Source organism: Octodon degus, unplaced genomic scaffold, assembly GCF_000260255.1.
Source record: "Octodon degus isolate 3935 unplaced genomic scaffold, OctDeg1.0 scaffold00001, whole genome shotgun sequence".
NCBI lineage: Eukaryota > Metazoa > Chordata > Mammalia > Rodentia > Octodontidae > Octodon > Octodon degus.
In genome coordinates, this window is record NW_004524577.1 from 12,573,674 (window position 1) to 12,579,347 (window position 5,674).

The following is a 5,674-nucleotide window of genomic DNA, read 5'->3' on the forward strand; positions in this document are numbered from 1 at the left end:
GTATACCCCATTTTTTCTAAGTTCCGTTATTGGTGTGTAAACTCAGCAAAATATTCTAAAAGAGTCCAGTAGCCCATAATAACATTGGGTCTTCTATTTAACTGGCAATGTCAGAAATTATTGACCTGAGTCCCCCACAGCTCAACATAACAACATGGCATGAATTATCTTTTTTAAATGTGGCGTTCAGTCATTCCATTTCTTCTTTCTTTCCTCAGGGCCATGGCCTCCCAGCAGAAGCGCGTCTTCCTCCTCTGCTGATTTTTCTCCATCAGGGTCCTTGCAAATTGGAGGGGCACAGAAGACTAGAATGCGCCCTCTCCTGCAGGACATGGGAGATATCAGGGGCACAGGATAGAACTAAGTAAATCACATTGGTAGCACCCCTGGGCAGAGGAAAGGCTGGGATGGGTCTACCTGGAAAGGAGTCGGCCAGAGGGTGGCATAAGGCTTCTCACTGGCAGGAATTAGGGCACATCTTCAGTGGCCCAGTGTCTGGGGGCAGTGCAGAGGAGCCCAGGGGGCCCAGGGACTAGCACTAGCCCCCCCGCATTGGGTCAGACCCCCAGATGCAGACCCTGAGGTTGGGTCAGTAGACAAGGATTGGATCCAGGACTGGACAGGAGAAGAGATGGGGGAAAGAGGAGTAGGAAGAGCAGGAAGCTCCTTCTCATTTTATTGTTGTTGTTATTATTATTGTTGCTGTTGTTGTTGTACTTAGTACAGGGTCTACAGGGTCTCATTACACAGATCGGACTCCTAGTGATCCTCCTGTTCACAGCCTCCCAAGTGCTCAGACTACAGATGCACTCCACCATGCCCAGTCTCAGTCACCATTTCAGTGTGCTCTGGGAGCAGGGCCAGCACAGCTTTCGGGGGATTGAACCCGGCCCTTGCATCTGCCTAAGCAGGAGCTTTAATCCGCTGGACTATCTGGCTAGCCCTCCCTCCCATTTTTAAAGAGACAGAGATGTATCCTAGTTCTGGGAGGGGAGGAGACATACTATTATCCCCAGGTGACTCTGAACAAGTACTCCTGTGGAGTGTCAGGCAACACTGTGGGTGGCTTTTCTTTTTTTTTTTTTTTTTTTATAAGAAATATTTCCAGTTGAAGTCAGAGGACTGGCTCATACAACCAAGGGTGTCTTTGGTGTGCTCCATTATGGTGATTTGTGGTGGTGTGGCAGTGGGTGACCCTGCGCAGAGCCTTTTCTCATGAACCATTAGCCCAGGCTGAGAGCTCCGTTAGTTTTTCATGAGGCAGCTTTCCCTTCCTAATGTGCCTTCACCAAGCTCTGGCATCGTTTCATTCCCAGAATCCTTTGGATTACATTCAGAACAGCATTCTATCGCACTCTAGAAGCCCCTTGAGATGAAAAGTTTATTTATTTCTATTGTGAGTCCACTCTACTTTTCTTTCTCTAACTTTTAATGACCCTGTGTGTTTTGTTTGATGAGCTCTCTGGCCAACAGGGCAGTTGTGTGACTGATAGCTCAGGATCATTCCTACATAACTTAATCCTTTTCCATTTACTCTCTGTTTATTCTTGGGCTCCTACTATTAATTAACAAATTCATTTCTTGATAACTATGAGGTTAGAATAAATGTACTCGGTTAGGTATCCAATGAGCCCAATGTATTCAGCGTGGTAACAAGAGACTGATTCCATTCTGATAAATACCACTAAAAGGAAAAGACAAATCAAATCTATGGCCTTAGTCAGCAAGTTTTCCCCTACAAGAAGCTAAGTTGAACCACAGCAGTAATTTTGAGGCTTAGCTCAAAGTGACTGCTTTGTGTTTTTCTCAAGGGTAGGAAAATCCAATCTGTATTCTGCTCCTGAGGCATGCTGTAAAGGGGGCTGCCTGCACCTGGGTGGTTTGGAAGGCCATACGTCTTGGTACCTGGGTGGATTTTGATGGACAGCCGTGAGTTCCATGGATATTAATTCTGCTCCATTGCTTGGCCATTGAAACTAACAACTGGCAGTGAATACATTATGCGTGGGGGCCTCCACACTGCATGTTAGTTCATTGTCACTCTCAAAGTCATGGGTCTGCTCTGCCGCCCTTGTTTTAGTATCCAGAGCACATTTGAAGCTTGCGGCTATGGTGTCCTTTCACTCTTCGACAACTGCATCAACTCTTGAGGAAGTGGACACTGCCATTGTTCACAAAGCAAATTAGTTGGAAAGGTCAATGTCTATAGAACTTTGTTCTGTTTCTACAGAGAAATGTGTGTGTTATATTCTGGGGATGGCCTGTGTTGAAGGTTTGGCTTATGCATGGGGAATGGCTACATAGGAATGATCACTGTAGATTCACTTAGTATTTGAAAGAAACCACTCTCATTGGGTTGACTTTCTGAGAGAGACTACTAAAGGGAATAGAATGAAATGAAGGCCATAGTTTGGCTCTTGGTGTCATGGAAACACCATCTTCTTCCATCTTGTCGTCCCCAGCGTGGGAAGGCTCAATCACTCCTGAAGGGACTTTGCCAAACACTCTTTTCACATCTTATAGGCATTTTCATTTCAGCAATTCAGGTCAAATCTTAGTGAATCTGTTGTATTTCCTTCTACTTCTTTCTTTTAAAGGTTTCTTTTCTTTTTTAAAAAATGTATTTAATACAGGGTCTATAGGGTCTCACTGCACAGAGAGGACTCACAGTGATCCTCCTGTTTTCAACCTCCCAAGAGCTGGAATTATAGTTCTATTTTTTGTAATAGAAGATGTTATGCTTTTTGATTCTATCAAGACTTTAGTCCAGAATGTAAAATATGAAATGTGGAATTTTCTAGCAAGGAAAAATGAAATTCCTATGTCAGTAGTTCCTGGGAGTAAGTTGAAGTTTACAGAAATGAAGCTAGAGGCTGAAAGAAATCATGTTTTTAGCAAGCAGCACTTCTGAGTTATACCATTAGGCGGGCATCTGATCAAAGATCCACACACAGACGAGGCATGTAAATATTTTAGTGAGAACAGTGGTGGGTAGGTGGAGTCCAGGTGTGACATGAGAGTAATAACAGCATGCTTTATTAATATCTACTCATTTATTTTTGTCATGTACCAGGAAAATTAAACTTAGCAGCTCAGACTCACAGAGTTACATCCACTCAGCCTCAGTCCCAGCTCCTGAATGAGCAGCCTCTGCTGGGTGGGGGCCAGGGCACAGTGAGGTGCTTGGGGTATGCCCCTGCTGGTTCATGTACATTAGCAAATATGGGCAGATTCCTGTGGGACTCCCTGATGGAAACCGGCCTTCATCTGCTTACAGACAGGGGAAGCATGATTTATTATCCAAAGCAGGAGAATTTTTAGTGTAAACAGGACTGCAAATAATCAAGTTAGGCAAAGCCAGCCTTACACGGTCAGATATCTTATTAGAAATATATTATCTTTAAATATTTCTGTTCTTGTGAAACAGTTTTTATTCTTGTTTATTGATAACAGAGAACTGAACTCACTTTAATATTAAAGGACCTTTATTGTTAAAAGACTGGAAAGTTTTTATTTAGGATACTTCTTTTCATGCTGTGCTACGGGCAGAAGTATTTGTCTTACTTTATCTTAATAGGCAAATCTGAACATATCAAGTCAGTTTAGAAGAAACAGGCCTGTTTTTCCTATGAACATCACAGTGATTCAGAATTATTATAGAGTGGAAAGAAAAACAAAATTTGTAACAAAACTGAAGGGGATGGGCCAGGGAGATGGCTCCGTGGAATAAGTGCTTCCCTGGCAAACTCAAGGGTCTGAGTTCAATCCCCAGTTCTGTCAAAAAGGAAAAAAAAGAAAAGAAAAAGGGAAAAAAAGAAACTCAATGGCAAACAAATCCCCAGAACAAAAAGGAGACACTTCCAGTAAAATGTAAGGCATTCCCCAAAATACAAAGGGCCTCCAGTAACTATTGTGAACCAACAGCCTTTGTATACTCCAGCAAATTGGAAAACAGAGAAGAAACATGTAAATTTCTGAACATAGAATTTACCAAAATTGAATCATGAAGAAATAGAAAACCTAACAAACCAACAATGGACAAAAAATAAAATCAGTAATAAAAAGTCAAGAAAAATACAAAGTCAGTGGCCTCACTCTTGAATTCTAATGACCTTTTAAAGAATTAATTATAATCCTTAACAAACTGTTCCAAAAAATTTTAAAGGATGATATTCTTTTATACTCATACTACAAGACCAGTATTATCCTGATACTAAAACCAGGCAATGACATAATAAAAGAAAAAAAAATCTCAATATCCTTGATGAACATAACTACAAATTTAGGAATAAAATAATGTGAAACCAAACTCAATAGCACATGAAGAAGAGTCTACTCCATGACTGATCCCAAGGATGCAAGGATGATTAGTCAAATGCCAACCAATAAATGTGATATGCTACATTACCAAAATGAAACACAAAAATACATACCACCTTCTCAATCAACACAGAAGAGGCATTAAAGGAAGTTGGCCACCTCATCATGGCAAAAAATCATATGTAGAAGAAACATACTTCATCACAATTGAGCCATATGTTACAAATTTTTTTCCTGTATATAAGATGGGTCCACAGGGTCTCACTGCATATGATTCTCCTGTTTTCAGCCTCCCAAGTGCTGGGGTTATAGGCATGCACCACCACTCCCAATTTTACAAATTTGTAGATAACATCATACTAAATGAAAAAAAGTGAAAGCATTCTTCTTCTAAGATATGGAATATAATAAAAATGCCTATATTCACCACTTTTATTCAATATAGTCCTGGATGTCCCAGTAAGAACAATAAGGCAAGAAAAAGTAATAAAAAGCCTACAATTTAGAAAGAAGCAAGACATGCTATCATTGTTCGCAGATGTGATTCTATGCTGAAAAAACCCTAAAGATTCCTGCTAAAAGCTGCTAGAGCTGAAAAATTCAGTAAAGTTATAGTTGCAAGACCAATAAACAAAAACTAGTACCATATCTACATGCCAATAATGAACTTGCTTAAGAAGAAATTAAGAAAGCAATGCTATCAGAGTAGCTACAAAAAATAAAATATGTAAGAGTAAATTTAACAAGCAGGTGGAAAAAATGTCTATAATGAAAGCTACAAAACACTGCTAAGGGGCCAGGGAGATAGCTCAGGGGAATAAGTGCTTGCCTGGCAAGCGCAAGGGCCTGAGTTTGATCCTTGATACCACCAAGAAAAAAAAAAAAAGATAATTAAACACTGCTAAAAGAAAGAAAAGGTCATACACAAAAATGGAGGGAAAATTTTCATATTCATGATAGAAATAATGGTATTATTAAAATATGCCTGCTACCCAAAGTGAGCTATAGATTTAAAGCAACCCCATCAAAACACCATGAAAGACTTCACAGAAAGAGAACACTCCTAAAACAATCATATGGAACCACATAAGATTGCAAAATATCCAAAGCAATCCTGAGTAAAAAAAGTTAGATGTGTCACATTACTTGATGTGCCTAAGAGGCTGTAGTAACCAAAACAGTGAAATATTGGAGGAAAAACCAGCATACAGACCAATAGGACAGAGGAGAGAACTCAGAAGTTAAGCCATGTACACACAGCCAACTGATTTTCAGGAAAGACAACAAGAATGTGCATTAAAGAAAGGGAGTCACTTCAATAAATGGTTCTAGAGCAATGGTGGAGGAATGAAAG

At 40.2% G+C, this 5,674-nt stretch overlaps 1 pseudogene; it reads right to left on the minus strand.

Annotated features, from left to right (window-relative positions):
* Positions 1-5,674, minus strand: part of LOC101585361 — a 99,576-nt pseudogene that overhangs the window by 884 nt on the left and 93,018 nt on the right.